At 32.4% G+C, this 20000-nt stretch overlaps 1 protein-coding gene across 4 annotated transcripts in view; it reads right to left on the reverse strand.

The window, feature by feature from the left end:
• Positions 1-20000, reverse strand: part of LOC145263231 (N-acetylated-alpha-linked acidic dipeptidase 2-like) — a 544830-nt gene that overhangs the window by 226615 nt on the left and 298215 nt on the right. The gene's annotated exons all lie outside the window — the stretch shown is intronic.

The raw sequence follows: 20000 nt of genomic DNA on the forward strand, positions 1-20000 counted from the left end.
TGGTAACTAAAAATTTTCGACCCAAACTGATGAAAAAGCTTGCCCTATCTCTGAATACCCTTTATGTAAAAATTCAAATATTTAGACGAGAAATTGCCTAAGTAATTTGGAAGAGACCGCAGAGGTCAATTTTTTAAAAATTTTGACCCCTATTATGACCCCTAAAAATTTATTGTTTTGGGCTCAAATCAAGTTATTAAGTTAGATCCATGTCCAAGGAACCTATATTTAAAATTTAAGTGCGTAGACCCAAATTTTCGGAGGAGTTTGGTAGAGTTCTCAAAGGTCAAATTGTTGAACTTTGACCCCTTAATCCCCATATTTCTGGCCAAAAACCAATCACATCGATTTTCCCAAATCTCACCACCCTGTATATCAAATTTGGAGTCTGTAGACTAAAAATTGACAGAGTTATTGCGTAGGGAAATGTACACAAACGCACACACACACACACACACACACACACACACACACACACACACACACACGTTCACTTTTATATATATACTAGCAATGGGTGCCCGGCGTTGCCCCCCGGGTGTTTTGAGGTGCATACTGAGTAAAAGAAAAAAAAAAAAAAAACGGTCAATTTTTTAAACTTTGACCCCTTAAAATTTATTGTTTTGGGCTAAAATCAAGTTTTTAAGTTAGATTCATGTCCAAGGGACCTATATCTAAAATTTCAAGTGCGTAGACCCAAAATTGTCGGAGGAATTTGGTAGAGTTCTCAAAGGTCAAATTGTTGAACTTTGACCCCTTAATCGCTTAATTTCTGGCAAATTTCGAGTCTGTAGACTAAAAATTGATAGAGTTATTGCGTAGGGAAATGTACACAGACACACACAGACACGTTCACTTTTATATATATATATATGTATGTATATATATATATATGTATGTATATATATATGTATATATATATATGTATATATATATATATGTATATATATATATGTATATATATATATATATGTATATATATATATGTATATATATATATATATATATGTATGTATGTATATATATATATATGTATATATATATATATATATATATATATATATATATAAAAACAAAAATATATACGTATAGATAAATATATATGGAAACCATTTTGCGTTTACTATAACCTTTTTACGCAAATATTATGCAAGTATAAATCATGTAGAATATCTGCATGAATATAATTACACGTAATAGTTGACTAAAGATGATCATTGCATAAGAAAAGCGAAAAAACTAATAGGGAATTAATTAAAATAATGTTTAAAAGAATATGCAAATTAGCTAGATCTTTTGCTAGTGAATGCAATTCTACGACCCATATATAATAAAATTGTATTTTCTTTGTAAATAAATAGAAAAGCGGGGTTTTAATATGAATATCAATACACACACACAAGAGAAACGAATTTATAGGAGAATATATATATGTATATATATATATATATATATATATATATATATATATATATATATATATATATATATATATATAAAAGGAAAGCTTTTCTTTATTTTCCTATAGCGTCCAATGGTTCAGGGTTGCCTGACGAAGTCTCATTGGCTGAAACAGATGACTGTGTGTAGCGACCAAATGTAACTGTTCATATTCTAATAAATAAATAAATATTTAGCTTTTTTTTATCGAGCACTATCTAATAATTTCCTTGTATTCATTAGTCCCTACTTTTGAACATCTCAAACCTGAATTTATATATATATATATATATATATATATATATATATATATATATATATATATATATATATATATATATATATATATATATATATCCACAAATATGAAAAAGGAAATTTGTCTCTGTGTGTGTTAGTTTGTTCCCCATGGACTCGGAAACGGCTGGTCCGATTTCTATGAAATCTCACACGAAAGTACTTCATGTATCTGGCAGTGTTTTTAGATAGGGTTTCTCCCGGGATGTCTTTGATAAGTATGGATAATCGAAATAATCCGATGATGAAAGAAACAAACGATTTTGAACAAAGTTTACACCTTACACAGCCTAACATCACAAGTGCATCTGAGAAGTTTTATTATCACACAAGCAGAAAGGCTCGACATATAAATCAAAAGTAGGTTCTTTGATATGACAGAGGCGCGTTCGACATGAATGTTTCTGTTTAATGCCCAATTGCACCATGGTACTTAGCTTTTACATTTTAAACATAAATTCAAGCCACCACTGCACAAGCTGTAAGGCGAAGCATATGAAATCAACAGTAGGTTCTTTGATATAACAGAGGCGCGTTCAGAATAAATGTTTCTATTTAGAGCACAAAGTATGATAATTGACTTTTACATTTTAATCTTTAAATCCAGTCATTATATATAAAAATAATTTGATAAAATTAACAGTAGGTTCTCTACAGTGCAATATAAATTATGATGTATTGTTAACAAAGTTACTGTGAGAGGCATGTGAGCTTCCTCCTGGTGCAGTGAGCTGGGTCCCCAACTTAAGCAGGCAATCAATCGATTTGATTGAAATAGACGATTTCACCGATTTCGATGACATATGAGAAAATAAACATTCGTTGATCATCATTCAATCCCGGGCAACGTTGGGTCACCTTATTAGTAATATATATATATATATATATATATATATATATATATATATATATATATATATAATACATTACATTATATATATATATATATATATATATAATACATTACATTATATATATATATATATATATATAATACATTACATTATATATATATATATAATACATTACATTATATATATATATAATGCATTACATTATATATATATATATAATACATTACATTATATATATGTATATATATATATCATACATTACATTATATATATATATATATATATAATACATTGCATTATATATATATATATAATACATTACATTATATATATATATATAATACATTACATTATATATATATATAATACATTACATTATATATATATAATACATTACATTATATATATATATATATATAATACATTACATTATATATATATATATAATACATTACATTATATATATATATATATATAATACATTACATTATATATATAATACATTACAATATATATATATATATATACATTACAATATATATATATATATAATATACATTACATTATATATATATATATATATATATATATATATAATACATTACATTATATTATATAAACTTCAAAAAAGCGGATTTACTCTCTAACTAAAAAGTTCTCTTCTTTTGCTTTGAAACGTTTACACCATGGCAATATCAAGCCGACGTTTCCGGAAGTATAAGTGTCTCCAGAATCCACATGTACAGGATATACTTGACATTTTGTAATGGTTTTATCAAGTGTTTGTATAATGTTCAAACAATATCATGTTCACTCCCCTATATATATAGTCAGGGAAAATGGTCTGACACATTTGTAGGTTTAATAAAAGGCGAATAAAGTAAAACAACAAAAAAAGCATATTTGAGCCATTTTTTTCATATAATGTTATTTTTTATATAATGTTATTTTTTATATAATGTCATTTTTTATATAATGTCATTTTTTATATAATGTTATTTTTTATATAATGTTATTTTTTATATAATGCCATTTTTTTCATATAATGTTATTTTTTATATAATGTTATTTTTTATATAATGTCATTTTTTATATAATGTCATTTTTTATATAATGTTATTTTTTATATAATGTCATTTTTTATATAATGTCATTTTTTATATAATGTTATTTTTTATATAATGTTATTTTTTATATAATGTCATTTTTTATATAATGTTATTTTTTATATAATGTCATTTTTTATATAATGTTATTTTTTATATAATGTTATTTTTTATATAATGTTATTTTTTATATAATGTCATTTTTTATATAATGTCATTTTTTATATAATGTCATTTTTTATATAATGTTATTTTTTATATAATGTTATTTTTTATATAATGTTATTTTTTATATAATGTTATTTTTTATATAATGTTATTTTTTATATAATGTCATTTTTTATATAATGTTATTTTTTATATAATGTTATTTTTTATATAATGTCATTTTTTATATAATGTTATTTTTTATATAATGTTATTTTTTATATAATGTTATTTTTTATATAATGTTATTTTTTATATAATGTCATTTTTTATATAATGTTATTTTTTATATAATGTTATTTTTTATATAATGTTATTTTTTATATAATGTTATTTTTTATATAATGTCATTTTTTATATAATGTCATTTTTTATATAATGTCATTTTTTATATAATGTTATTTTTTATATAATGTTATTTTTTATATAATGTTATTTTTTATATAATGTTATTTTTTATATAATGTTATTTTTTATATAATGTTATTTTTTATATAATGTTATTTTTTATATAATGTTATTTTTTATATAATGTTATTTTTTATATAATGTTATTTTTTATATAATGTTATTTTTTATATAATGTTATTTTTTATATAATGTCATTTTTTATATAATGTCATTTTTTATATAATGTTATTTTTTATATAATGTTATTTTTTATATAATGTTATTTTTTATATAATGTTATTTTTTATATAATGTTATTTTTTATATAATGTTATTTTTTATATAATGTCATTTTTTATATAATGTCATTTTTTATATAATGTCATTTTTTATATAATGTCATTTTTTATATAATGTTATTTTTTATATAATGTCATTTTTTATATAATGTTATTTTTTATATAATGTCATTTTTTATATAATGTTATTTTTTATATAATGTTATTTTTTATATAATGTTATTTTTTATATAATGTTATTTTTTATATAATGTTATTTTTTATATAATGTTATTTTTTATATAATGTTATTTTTTATATAATGTCATTTTTTATATAATGTCATTTTTTATATAATGTCATTTTTTATATAATGTCATTTTTTATATAATGTTATTTTTTATATAATGTTATTTTTTATATAATGTTATTTTTTATATAATGTCATTTTTTATATAATGTTATTTTTTATATAATGTAATTTTTTATATAATGTTATTTTTTATATAACATTATTTTATATAACGTCAATCTCTGGTCCCCCCTCGCCAATCTTTCACGAAAAACATCCGTCTAGCTGAATCCACTGTGAAAAATTTCCCCCACTCTATATCTGTGCCTAAATCAAAACGCGGATTCCATGAACAAAGCTTCTTTCTTAGAACTACACGCCTGTGGAACTCTGTTCCGTCTGCCTGCTTCCCACCGGACTACAACTTGGATGTCTTCAAGTCCAATGTTAACAAATTCCTAATGAACCGCCCCCCCTTAAGTAAACACTTCATCAAATCTCCACACTAACGTAATGTACTTGCAATAACCCTTATCCCTGAGTGGCTTCCGGGCCTTGATAAGTGGTGATCACTGTGTAAAAAAAAAAAAAAAAAAAATTTGGGTGCAAAAGTGTGAAAATTAAAAAAATGAAATTTTCCAGGAAAATGTCGAACTGCAGTATTACGGATATGCATGTGTGACGTAATAGCTGTTGGTTTATGTTTTAATTTTTAGTTTTGCAGTAAACATGTTTTCATAGTACAATCATTAACGCCAAATGAAAAAAGTAAATTTTAAGCTAAACGTTTTGGTTTCGATTCTTAGTGGTGGTGCAAGAGTCATTTTTTTTTTACTTTTTAAATCATTTCTATATATCGGGTCCAATATAATATAATAATAAATATGAAATCTGCATTAATCAAAATAGCGTATTTTACGACCGGGCAATGCCAGGCGGCCTGCTTGTATTAATGTAGAGTTATGACTTCAAAAGATCCAGACAATTGATCTTAAGGGAACAGCGAGGATATTAAAAAGACCTCTCGGTTGGTTTCAATAAAAAGCAGGGCAATGTTGGCAGCTGGTTTGGCTGTCCTATACCCTGCGTTACAATCTTCAAAGAAAGAAAATAAAAAAAAGCAAACATAGGCATCCATACATGTGAGCAGAAGTCGTGATGTAAAAATAATGATGCCTATTAAGAATCGAATATGAGACGAGTGGGAGGATTAATGGATAGAGAGTGAAAGTGTTTGCTACCGTCTTTTTTGAGAACACATATGTAAACGGCCTCAGGTCAGCAATTGGATTCTGACCTCATCAAAACTGTTTGGTTGTGATCGTCTATCTTTCAGGAGGTCTTCATATGGTTTCTCAGCATTTCAGATATCAATCATACCAGTTATTATAGGTGCCACAGAGCTTATGAAGAAGAACCGGAAGTCTTGCCTAACTAATATTTCTGGTAAACCAAGTGCAAGAGAGATCCAGACAATTTCACTGAAAGGAACAACAAGGACACTAAAAAGAGCTCTCGTTTGGTTTTAATAAACAACAGGGCAATGTTGGTAGCTGGTTTGGCTGTCCCATACCCAGCATTACAATTATCAAAGGAAGAAAATGACAAAAAAAAAAAAAAGAATTAGATGAAGTCTAATTCTAATTTCTTTTCTTTATTTTCTGAGGGGATTAGCTCAAATGGTTGCCTATCAAAATCTGCAGCAAAACCCCGCAGCGATTATCAGTTGGCAATTCTGAAAAGAAACAGATGGCCGATTCCCAAGACAAATTTGGCGGCATAATCTTATTAATCTTCACGGAAATGATGTTTGGAAATGCAGAAATTGTCAGAATTAAAAGATGGATGTTAGTAAACACTCCATGTTTTTTTTTTCTTTTTTTCAACAACTGTAATCTTCCTATAGATTCTGCCCAGTTTGAAAGCATCTTTTTGCAAGGATTATATAAGAGTGGGAAGGCCAGGAGTAGAACTTGATTGTTAGAGGCTATAAATCTGAGCACCCCATGGGAGTATTTTTTTAAGGAGAGTGAGTGCTCAGCCCCACTTCCACTTCCAAGGTTGAGAAGCACTTAAATACAGATATGAAGCCAAGGAAAGAAGGGGTGGCAGTAATATGCCAAATATGGAAAGGAGATGAGCGACGTTTTTTATGACTGGTTTCCATAGTAACTAGGTCGCTTCAGCTACTACTGTTGCTACCAATGCACCGCTCTAGCGAAAAGAGAAGTAATAAGTAAAACAGGGAGAATGAACAAATAAAAGGGAGGTAATTGAGAGTAATTTTATTGAAAGCAGACGAGTGCCGTACATTGTTATTACATATGTGTACGTTATGTTTATGGGGCAAAAAATAAGACTAGAATTAAATATAGAACAATTGAATTTACTAGAAGCCTGGAAAAATCATGAATTATAATAGAAAAATGCGAGCATGAAAATTAATATGGTTAAGCTTAAACATGGAAAAGTAAAGGACTAGTTGTTAAAACTGGAAAAGAAAAGGATAAGATATTCTAGTAAAAAATATAATAAATTTATAAGTTAAGATATTGCGACATTAAGAATTGATTATATAATAACATAAATTGAATTAAAAAAATTCTTAATATTTTAAGTTATAAATTTATTATATTTTTCCATGTTTAAGCTTAACCATATTACTTTTCATGCTCGCATTTTTCTATTGTAATATATATATATATATATATATATATATATATATATATATATATATATATATATATATATGAACAAATAATTAATAAAACATGTTAAAAGACATCTTGAAAAAGAGTTAAAAACATATTTAATTTTAAAAAAGGAAGCAATACTCTCCTTCTCATCAGAGGGCACGAATTAGCAAAATGCAGGATCGGATTTTGCATATAAAAGTATTTAATGAAACTACAAGTAAGTCACAGATCTTACTTGGTTAAAAAAAAAGGGTGAGGTAAGGGGAATAGGAGGTAAAAGAAAAATGATAAAAAGATTTCACATGAATGAATTACTTTTAAATATTAACTCTTTAATATTTATAATATATTTTAAGTTTACCATTTTGATTACCTTGGTAAACTTACTGTAATTTTTATTTATTTATATATATATATATATATATATAAAGAGCCTTGTGTGTCCGTGTATCTGTGAATTCATTCTCTATGGACTCGAAAACAGCTGGGTCGACTTTATGTATCTAGCAGTGTTTTTAGATAGGTTTTGTGTCGGAGTGTCTCATGCTTATGTATTGATAATCGAAATAATCCGCTGAAAGGAGAAACAGGGGATTTTGACTAAAGTTAACACCTTATACAGCCTAACATCACAAGTGCATTTGAGAAGTTTTATTACCACACAAGTCGAAAGGCCCGACATATTAAATTAACAGTAATGTCTTTGATATGACGGACGTGTTTAAAATTAATATTTCTGTGTAAAGCACAATTTCACCATGATAATTGACTTATTCATTTTAAACTTAAATTCACACAAACAGTAAAGTCAGGCAAATAAAATCAACAGTAGATTCTTTGATATGACAGGGGCGCGCTCGAAATGAATGTTTCTGGTTCAAGTGAAGCATGATAGTCATCTTGAGTGTTATTCTCACAACGTTTCGACCGATATAACCTCCGACCTTGGGGTGTATCAGAAATCATTATGTTGTACTTGAGAATCTGTACGAACCCGTAGCACAACAGATAAAATGCTGAAGAAATAATCCTTTCTAAGTGACAGTCTTCAAGGGATTGGAGGTTCAATACTCAGTATGGGCGATGCTAAAATCGCAGATATGAATTACAGAAAACTTGTACCCAGTCATGGCTGAGGGAATGAGAGCAAGTCATCCCCGTGGATGAAATAAAGTGTTCCATTTGAAATTCGATATAGATTCCCGAGTTTGACAGAAATATTCCTAAGCCCAGTAAGACATACCTGAAGAAGGTCAGAAGATACATTGGCCAAAAGGTTGCAATAATAGCATCAAAGACAACAAACTCCCCCTCCACAATCACAACACACACGCAGAAACACCCAAACACACACACACATGCACTAACACACACACATACACACACAGACACATGAACACACACAAACCCATCCACACGTACACATATACACATGGACACACACATGCGCACACACAAACAAACACAACCACACGCACATGTACACATACACACACACCAACACCAACAGACACATGGACACACACACACAAACACGCATGCACACGAACACACACACACGACTACAAACACATACACACACACGAATACAAACATATACACAATGACGCAAATACACACACACACGAACACACACAGACATGAACACACACAAACCCACACACACGTACATATATACACATGAACACACACACGTGCACACACAAATAAACACAACCACACACACATGTATACATACAACACAAACAGACACATGGACACACACACACGAACATGCACACACACGAACACACACACACGACTACAAACACATACACACACACGAATACAAACACATACACAATGACACAAATACACAGACATGAACACACACACACACAAACACACACACAAACACGAACATGCATGAACACAAACAGAAACACATACACGAACACACACACACATGAAATCACACACAGAGACATGAACACACACAAACATAAATACACACACGAACGCAAGCACAAAAAAACAACAAAAAGAAAAACAAATCATAGGAAACTCCCATCCATCCGGAAATAACACAAATATAAGTTTCTTTGTTTTTGTCAATTTTCCCAGGTAACGACGGGAAACGAGTCCTGCTAGGAGTAAATAAATAAAGAATGTGCACGTTACGTTTATGCGAGAAAGACACATACACAGACGCACGAACAGTGGTCATAAAGTTTTATTACGATAGAGATTAGGGAATATCCTGACCTGGATGATTGAACAAAAACTGACAGAACTAATCTAGTGTCCGTGGATTAAATAAAACGAAAAGGTTCCAGTTGAAATTCCCCCATGATTATGGACCGCCAGACATCCTGGAAATAGATCACGCCGGAAAAATACTTTGAAAGGTCTCAAATGTGCAAGCCTCGCTCGAAGTTATCAAAAAGTTCAACAATTTCTATTAAATAAAACATGTAAGTCTATTTTACTTGCCTTGTCATGAGAGCAAAATTGAAATTAAATTTAAAAGGAATGAATGATATTAAAATAAAATAAACAAGCAAGCTGCCCGGCGTCGCCCGGTTGTAAGGTACGCTTAAATATGCTATTTTAATTCCTACAGATTACATATTTATTATTATAAAGAAAATTCTCTATCGATTATTATATTGAACCTAACATATAAAGTAGTGAGATCAAATATATATATATATATATATATATATATATATATATATATATATTATGTAAGGAACTTGTTTCTTATCGTTGAGCACTTTCAGTTGTAATAAAGTCGGTCAACTTAGCTCATATGCGTAGATCGTCATATAATCATTAGATCCCTCTGACTGCCATTAAAAGCATTTTATAAAAATAAATATTTAATTTCAACTGTATCTCTTGCGGTTGTCGGTAGCCGAGTGGTTCCGGTCTTTGCTAATGAAGCCAGGTATGACTTCTGTTGCCAGGGTTCGAATCTCTCGACTGGCGTTAATCGTGATACCTTGGACTGATGATTCCCAAAATGATGAAACACTAATGTCTGTAGATATTTAATTATTATAGTAAATAATTATATATATATATATATATATATATATATATATATATATATATATATTACATAGAAGTCAGCACTTATCAAGGCCTAGAGGCCACTCGAGGATAAAGGTTATAGAGTATACAGTAGTCCATGGGATAATACCGTAGTAATCGCTATTAGTGGAAATGTAGTAAATTGGATTACTTAAGACAACCAAGTTGTAGTCGGTTGGAAAGCAGGTAAACGGAACAGAGTTCCACAGGTGTGCAGTTCTAAGAAAGAAGCTTTGTTCATGGAATCTACGTTTAGGTTTAGGCACAGATAAAGAGTATGGGAAATTATTGACAGTGGCTTCAGCTAGACGGGTGATTTTGTGAAAGATTTGGCGAGAGGGAACCATAAATTGAAGCTCAGACGAGCACTTGCCATGGAAATAACGATAAAACAAAGACATGCTCGCAATGTCTCTTCTCTGGTTGCAGGGAAGAGAAAAGGGCATCCTCTACTAGGTTATTGTTGGAGACGCCCCTCCATGGGATTAATGGACTATCTCTTCCTCTAGTGACGTCACTTCCGGTATCGAGTACCGGTGCCCAGAGTGAGAGATTGGCTCTCGGCCAAGGAGGTTGTGTGCAATGCACTAGCGTTGAGGAAGTATTGCTTAACTCGCTTTGCCTGTAATATATGTGAGTACATGTGTCGTTTTCTATAAATCCTGTGTCCTTCGTTCTTATTACCATTTAACCCCATAACAACTGGTGATGACGGATTCGACTTTCACACAGGGGTACTCCACAAAAAAAATTCTAATTGACTGCAAAAGGACTTCGGATTTACAAGCTAAGAAGTCGGCTGGCAATTACGTTCTAAAAGCAAAATTCTAAATGCAAAAAAAGAAGAAAACGAACACATGGCAAAGTTAATCTTTTTTGGCTTTATATCTAAATTGAAAAGAACTGTACGAAACGCATTTTTGTAATACTTAAAGATTAATTTGGTTGCTCATTGAAAGAAGAAAGAAAAAAAAGAGAAAAATGTTGACCAAATTTCACTGTAATTGTCTACGGTTTATTCTTATGCAAATTCGGACATTTTTCAAATGAAGTGAAACGTTTTTTTTTTTGCCTTTGTTTTGTTTCTGCTAACTTTATGCAATATTTTAACGGGAGAGAAATGAGGTTTTTCCCCTTTTCGTTTTATTTGGACTAAAAGAAAGATTTTTTTCATTGAGTGGAATTTTCTGCAATATTCTATTTTTGACTGTCGGTTCTAAAGTGAAAAATTTTTTTCTGCCGAGTAGGGACAACTCCCCCTCCCAAACACAAAATAGCCATTTTCGTCAACTGCCAGACAATTCAACAATTATTTTAAAAGCTGGAAGTAAGAAAACTCAAGCTACACCTAATAAGTACCACCCAGTCACAAGACCTGGATCCCCTACAAGCCCGTGCTATCGCTGCAGTGGGAAACATTGGTCGAGTCAATGTTTTTACAAACATAAGTACTACAACGAATGTGGCAGGAAAGGCCACAAAGCAACCCAGTGCAGGAAAGAAAAAAACAGTGTCCGACAGACTAGATTCGACTTGGATTCGGATAAGAACCGGCACAAATATGTCACAGTTAACATCACAAATAAAACTGTGCATCTACAATTGGATTCCGGATCAGACCTGTCCATCATTAACCTTAAGACGTGGAAAAGGCTAACGAAACCAATCATGTGGAAGACGAACAAATAAGCTTGAGCTGTGACAGGGGATAAAGTGGAATTTTAGGGAGAGCTCACACTCCCGGTGACCTTAAATGGTGTTACTAAAAAAGTGAAAGTGTATGTACATAGGACATCCGAAAGATAGAAGGATCCCACCATTTTCCGAGAGACCTTAGTAACAGATTTGATGTATGTGTTCCATTTCAGATCAGGAATAAAGGTCAAGCCCAGAAGCTTGTCAAAACACGGAGCCTCTCCAAGACAAGCGCCATTCATTTCAGTTGATGCCAGATGGGGATCAGAGTGTTGATGATATACAGTTAGAAGCTTGGTTTTAGATGCATTAAAAGTAACCAGCCACCTCTTCCCCCATTTTACCACGCGCTCAAGATCAGAGAAGAGAGAATCAGAGAGAACTTGGTCATTTACAGCCGTTGATATGTTGCCATAGATGGTAGTGTCATCAGCATAAATGTCAATGAATGATCTAAGTATACGTTTTGGGAGATCATTGATGTAGATCAGGAAGAGAGTTGGACCCAGGATGGATCCCTGAGGAACTCCAGCATTAATACTGTGTGCTTCTGATTTCTGCCCATCAACCACTACTCTTATGAGCCTATCAGAGAAAAATGATTTAATAATTGAGAAGACATTTCCAGCTTTACTGTAGCTGGAAATCTTGTGAAGTAGTTCTTTATGCCATATGTATTTCAACCCATTTCGGATTTTTCCTGTTCTGGATTTTACCATCTTTTTCATTGGATTTTTATCACATTTTTTTCTCCCTTTTTTTCTGTTTTCCTTCAATGCATTAACCTGCAAAATTTATTGTATATTTTGCAAACCTCTTCCCTCTGATGAGAAGAATTGCATTCTCCGAAACTCCATGGAATAAGGCTTTTCTTGTTTTCTTTGTTGAATAATTAAAATTTTGTATCCCTTCCTTATAGATTTATAAGTTTTTTTTTTTTTAAATTTTAATAAATTTTCAATACCAAGATTTTCATTTTATATATATATATATATATATATATATATATATATATATATATATATATATATATATATATATATATATATATATATATATATAAAAGACTTTTGCGAAATCGGCTTATGCAAGTGCTAAGTCTATTTCTATTTAACAATTTTAGTTAAGGTCTTTTTTTTTTTCAGCCAAATATAAATGAATTCGCTTTTGTCATTATAAACATTTTAGAAATCGGATTATGCAGGTGCTAAGTCTGCGATAGGTTAAAGTTAATTTTTTTTTCCTTCTGGGAATTTAAACAGCATTCTTTATTTTTATTTTTGCATTTTTTTATTCAAAGCTTCTTAGATTATGCAGCCAGACTTTGTGGACACCATGCAGATTATGTAGCCAAACTTTGTGGGCACCATGCAGATTATGTAGCCAGATTTGTGGACACCCTGTAAAGAAGCTTTGAATAAAAAAATGTAAAAATAAAAATAAAGAATTCAATTTATATATATATATATATATATATATATATATATATATATATATATATATATATATATATATATATATATCCTGGCTTGAGGTAGCTGCTTGTCTAGCCCCACTGATGAGCTGTGAAACAGCGAAACAGTACTGTATGTGGATGACTCTCTCTCTCTCTCTCTCTCTCTCTCTCTCTCTCTCTCAATATATATATATATATATATATATATATATATATATATATATATATATATATATATAAGATTTGTGTGTCATCAGCTAGAATCGAAACCAAAACGTACACATCTCTAACCTCATACACATATATATAAATCTAATATATAAAAGCCTATATGTCTGTCTGTCTTTGTTCATATTTTCAAACCCCATATCTTCTGAAACTAAAAGCCGCCGAGACGTACCAGGGACCTCAAATGATTGGAATTTTTTATGGACCGTCCTTTTATGTGTCTTTAGCCGGTTAAAATAGTTACATATATATACACACATATATCGCATCAGTGAGTGGAGCCAATATGAACAAAAATTAATGTAGTTTGCTTGAAGCATTGTTCAATGTGTATATAAAGAAAGTTTAGGTTTATTATATGATGCAGAAATGTAATGGATAGACACAAGTTGAAGCAAATTAAGATTTGATGGTAGAATAAGCTATGCAGCTTCACCTTTGCTAATCCATTATATATATATATATAAGGTTGTTCCGAAATCGTGTCTGGGGAGTCGGCTAATTTCAGTTAATGTTTGTAGATGTGATATCTACCGCCTGCATACCAGCAGTAACTATCTTAGTTGTATGACGCGTTGCTTGTCACATCGTAGAGTGTAGAAATGAATAAAAAAAATATAAGAATTTAAAAGAAAATCGAGGCATAGTCAATAGATTGCGCCGTGGCCCATATCGTTAGGTCGTCAGTATTGCACACTTCATGAGTGCGACGACCTGGGTTCGCGCCTATGTCGGAGCACGTCACTGATGAGATGCAGTACATCGAAACCCACTTTAGGTCTGGCGTTGTCCGTTGTCAATGCAATTGCTCGATTCTATCTAATTCTGGGTTCTATCTTTATCGTAAAAGGTGTATGTGAACGGGTATATATATATATATATATATATATATATATATATATAAAAGTGAACGTGTGTGTGTGTGTGTGTACATTTCCCTACGCAATAACTCTATCAATTTTTAGTCTACAGACTCGAAATTTGATATACATGGTACTGAAATTTGGGAAAATCTTTGTAATCGGTTTTCGGCCAGGAATTTGGCTGTTAAGGGGTCAAAGTTCAACGATTTGACCCTGGAGAATTCTACCAAACTCCTCCGAAAATTTTGAGTCTAAACACTTTAAATTTTAGATATAAGTTCATTGGACATGGATCAAAACAATAAATGTAAAGGGGTCAAAGTTTAAAAAAATTGACCACTTTTTTTTTTTTTTTGCTGAACATACACCTGCAAATACCCGGGCAACGCCGGGCACCCATGCTAGTATATATATATATATATATATATATATATATATATATAAACACAGCAAAATGGCAAAATTGAGTCTGATTAGTACTGGTCGACTCAGGAGAGGTGTGGTTGAGATTGCGCACCTGCCACAAAAAATTTCACGCGCAGGAACCCCTTTTTGGTATCCACAGTCTCTCAAAGACTGAAAGAGCCTGTATAATGCTAAATCATGGTGTTTAGAAAGGTCGTTTGGTAGAGGAAAATTGCTGTTTTTGTATTTGGCTTCGCAGAACATGATTGAGTTTTTCAAAAGAGAAAAAAAAGCAATAACATCAATGTTTGGTGCATTTTATGTCAGGGAGCCAGTATCTTTAGACAGCCTGATCTGGAAACACCAGATTTGAAATCGTGGTAAAAAAATTGCTTTTTTTTGGCAGTCATGATTGGACTATGTGAAGGAAGCTCGTCACTATGATAGAGTTCCTGACAGCAGAAGGCGCTGCTCGAGTGGACAATCCATCTGAGAATGCGGGTCGTCTATGGTAATGGATCTGTTTATGACAGCGTCGTGTCGCGCTAGGTCAAGGGATACGAAAATGGTGAAAACGGACATTTGAATATATGTGACAACCAAAGAATTGGACAACCCTTGGTCAGCAACTGAATGTCACGGATTGAATCTGGGAGAGACCATGCCTCACTAACCAGGAAACTGCCTACAGGAATGGAATTTCGTAAATCTTGATCAGATAACATGTTAATATTAATTTGAATCCAAAATATAGGGTCCCCAGTAGTGTAGCGCTTATTACCGTTTTTCTTTCTCCCCCCCCCCCATCTCGACACCAGCTTAAAAATCTTTAAACATCGTCCATCTTCCCCAGCGTACACTTTTCTTCCACAACCTCAGGCCGGTAACAGCCTGCCATTTCTGTAATACAAGAATTAATGGATGTAGTTTTTTTTGCTTTTTTTTTTTCTGGAGAGCTAATGAGTTTTAGAGTCAGTAAATATGGCTAGAAACGAACACTTGTTTAGTTTATTATTGTAACGTTGTTGTTACACTTGAACCGTATTCGTTACAATTCAAACTTCTCTTGGACTCCCATGCCATCTGGCACCGTAGAAAAGGAACAAACAAACAAAAAATAAAAATCCGGGCCAGCATATTTTTCTTTTTAACAAAAATATTTATTACCGCTACCCTCTCGTCTCAACACAACTTAAAACCCTAACTCTGACCCTAACCCTCTCGTCTCGACACAACTTAAAAATCTTTGACCATCGTCCATCTTGCCGGGTGTATACTTTTCTATTCCGACCTCACACCGACCGTAGTAAGTTCAAAATTACCAGATGATCGGATTTAACCCCGGATCAGATAACTTATTTATGTAGCGTTTATTACAGTTTTTCTTTCTGCCCCCATCTCGACACCAGCTTAAAAGTCTCTAACCATCGTCCATCTTCCCCAGCGTACACTTTTCTTCTCCGACCTCACACTGACATTAGCCAGCCATTTCTCGCCATTGACTTTACACACCCATCTTTTTCAACTGCACTTTTTCTTCTCCCGACCACGTGGTGTCCTTTTTTGCTTGTTACCAATTACAAACCATGCTATATTTAGATATGAGTTTAATTCAATATTTACATAAAAGAAGTGAGTTTTGTGCTGTATTTTCTTTTATACAGAGTCACCACTTATCAAGGCCCTGATGCCACTCAAGGATAAAGGTTAATGAGTGTCAGGTGGGGCATCACCGTGGTGATCAGTTATGGTGGAAATTGGATAGGAATCAATTTATTTTAGAGGACGGATCATCGTTAATGGTGGAAATTGGGTATAATTTGATTATTTAAGGGAACAACTCATCAAGAAGTTGTTTACATTGGACTTGGAAACGACCATGTTATAGTCAGCTGGGAAGCAGCTCTGTGGTATTGTGTTCCCCAGACGAGCAGTTTCTGGGGAAAAAATCTCTGCTCATGGAATTTTCATTTAGTTTTAGGCACAGAGAGAAAGCAAGGAGAATTGGTAATAGTGGTTGTAGCTAGTCGAGTGCTTGCCGCAAATGCCTTACAGGGGAGAAGCATAGACTGAAGCTCAGTCGAGAACCTGCCATTAAAATAACGATAGATCAGAAATAAGCTTGCAGCTTCTCTTCTATGAGAGAGAGGCGGCAAAGAGGAGAAAAGGTTATCGCTCACCCGATTTTGAAGTCAGTTTTGTACTCTCTCTCCGAGTAGCTCCTTACCAGATGTGGCATTTTAGGACGTATATTTGACTCCTGTATAGGTAGAGGCAGGTGTCGGGAGTGAGATACCTTCTGGAGTGGTAAAATGACGCAACTATTTATCCAGCAACCTTGGCAACAAATTTGATGTAAGTCTTATATTTCAGGTCATGAGTGAAGGTCAAACCCAGAAGCTCGTCAAAGTCATGTGTTTCACGACGCTCTGCCATATAACATACTTTTTAAAAGTCTCCCTCCCAGCCGCTTTATGTGACCCTTTTGTGTTGTATTTTCTTTTATAAATACTATAGAGTCACCGCTTACCAAGATCTGGAAGCCACTCAATGATAAAAATGATTGTCAGGTGGGGCAACACCATGATGATAATTATGGTGGAAATTTTTATTTTTTATTTATTTTTTGTTTTTACACAGTGGTCACCACTTATCAAGGCCCGGAAGCCACTCAGGGATAAGGGTTATTTCAAGTACATTACGTTAGTGTGGAGATTTGATGAAGTGTTTACTTAAGGGGGCGGTTCATTAGGAATTTGTTTACATTGGACTTGAAGACATCCAAGTTGTAGTCCGGTGGAAAGCAGGCAGACGGAACAGAGTTAGGAGTTAACTTAAGAGTACAGCTCATCAGGAACTTGTTTACGTTGGACTTGAAAATGATCATGTTATAGTCGGCTGGGAAGCAGTTCTTTGGTATTGTTTTCCACAGACGAGCAATTTCTGGGAAAACTGGAATTTTTTAGTTTTAGGCACAGATAGAGAGTGAGGGGAATTGGCTGATAGTTATTATAGCTAGTCGAGTGATTGCCATAAATGCCTTACAGGGGAGAACCACAGAGTGAAGCTCAGTCGAGTACCTGCCATTAAAATAGCCATATATCAGAAATAGGCTCGCAACTTCATTTCTATGACAAAGAGGCAGCAAAAAGGAGAAAAGGGTATCGCCCACTAGATTTTGAAGTCGGTTTTGTATTCTCTCCAGGCAGGAGGGGGTGCTCTGAACAGAAAATAACACAAGTATTTATCCAGCGACATTGGCAACAAATTTGATGTGTCTTCTATTTCAGGTTATGAGTGAAGGCTAGACGCCAAAGCTTGTCAAAGTAGGGAGCTTTTTTGAGATGAGAGCCATTTCATATCAATTGGATCCAAATAATATTCGTTTTGCAAAAGGACATTTGATTAATTAACTATTTGATGGAGCTTGTCGAAGCACATTTCACTTTTCATGCTTACACTGAGTGAGATCATCTCTCATTCTTTTCTAGTAAAGTAGTTAATCCTAATATTTTGAATATCTTTCTGTAAATTAATTTATTTTTACTATTTTTATTAGTTTTGTCATTTTTCTTTGTGTGTGCCTCAATCTCAATATTACATTCGAATTTTTATATCTAGGCACTAGAACCCAGACCGAATGATACAGGTCTTGACGACTATGCCTCTCAATGTATCTATCTCTCTCGAGACATTCATGAATTCATTGTTGCTCATTAGTTTTGATGTTGCCTAAGTATTCAGACTATCAACCTATGTTTTTTTGCTGCCGTCTTCTGCTTCTTCTACCCATGATATTTCCTGTCAAACTAATCTGTTTTATTCCGATTTTTCTGTAGACATGGTCCAGGAATCTCATTTGTCTTTTTCGTATGTTCAATATTACTTTCAAATTTTCATGTCTAGACATTAAAACCCAGATTGAATGAAATAACGTCTCATTTTTCTTTTTAGTAAAGTAGTTAATCCTAATTATTCCCAGCATTTTATTATATGTGTGATTCTTCTTTGAATGCCTTGCAATCTCAATCTGAAATTCCAGTTTCCATGTCAAAACATTAGAACCTCTTTTTAGTGAAGTAGTTAATCCTAATCATACCAATCTTGTTTTTGTTTTTACATGGGGGTCACCACTTATCAAGGCCCGAAGGCCACTCAGGGATAAGGGTTATTGCATGTACAGTAATCAGTGAGATAGTATTGAAGTAATCATTAGTATTGGGGGTTTTGATAGAGTGTCTTACTTAAGGGGGCGGTTTGTCAGGAGTTTGTTTATGTTGGACTTGAAGACGTCCAAGTTGTAGTCAGGTGGGAAACAGGCAAGCGGCAGAGAGTTCCACTGGCGTGCAGTTCTAAGAAAGAAGCTTTGCTCATGGAATCTACGTTTGGATTTAGGCACAGATAAAGAGTGAGGAAAATTGTTGACAGTAGTTTCAGCCAGACGGGTGTTTCTCGTGAAAGATTGGCGAGGGGGAACCAGGGATTGGAGCTCAGACGAGCACCTGCGATGGAAATAGCGATAAAACAAAGACAGGCTCGCACTGTTTTAGTATTTTCAGTAGTCTTGTCACTTTTCTTTGAATGCCTTGCAATCTCAATCTGAAATTCCAGTTTTCATGTCAAGACATTAGAACCTCTTTTTAGTAAAGTAGTTAATCCTAATTATTTCTATGTCTCTTTGTAACTTTACTCTTACTTGCTTCATTAGTTTTGTCATT

The sequence above is a fragment of the Euprymna scolopes genome, chromosome 38 (assembly GCF_053919585.1).
Source record: "Euprymna scolopes isolate OS-2025 chromosome 38, ASM5391958v1, whole genome shotgun sequence".
NCBI lineage: Eukaryota > Metazoa > Mollusca > Cephalopoda > Sepiida > Sepiolidae > Euprymna > Euprymna scolopes.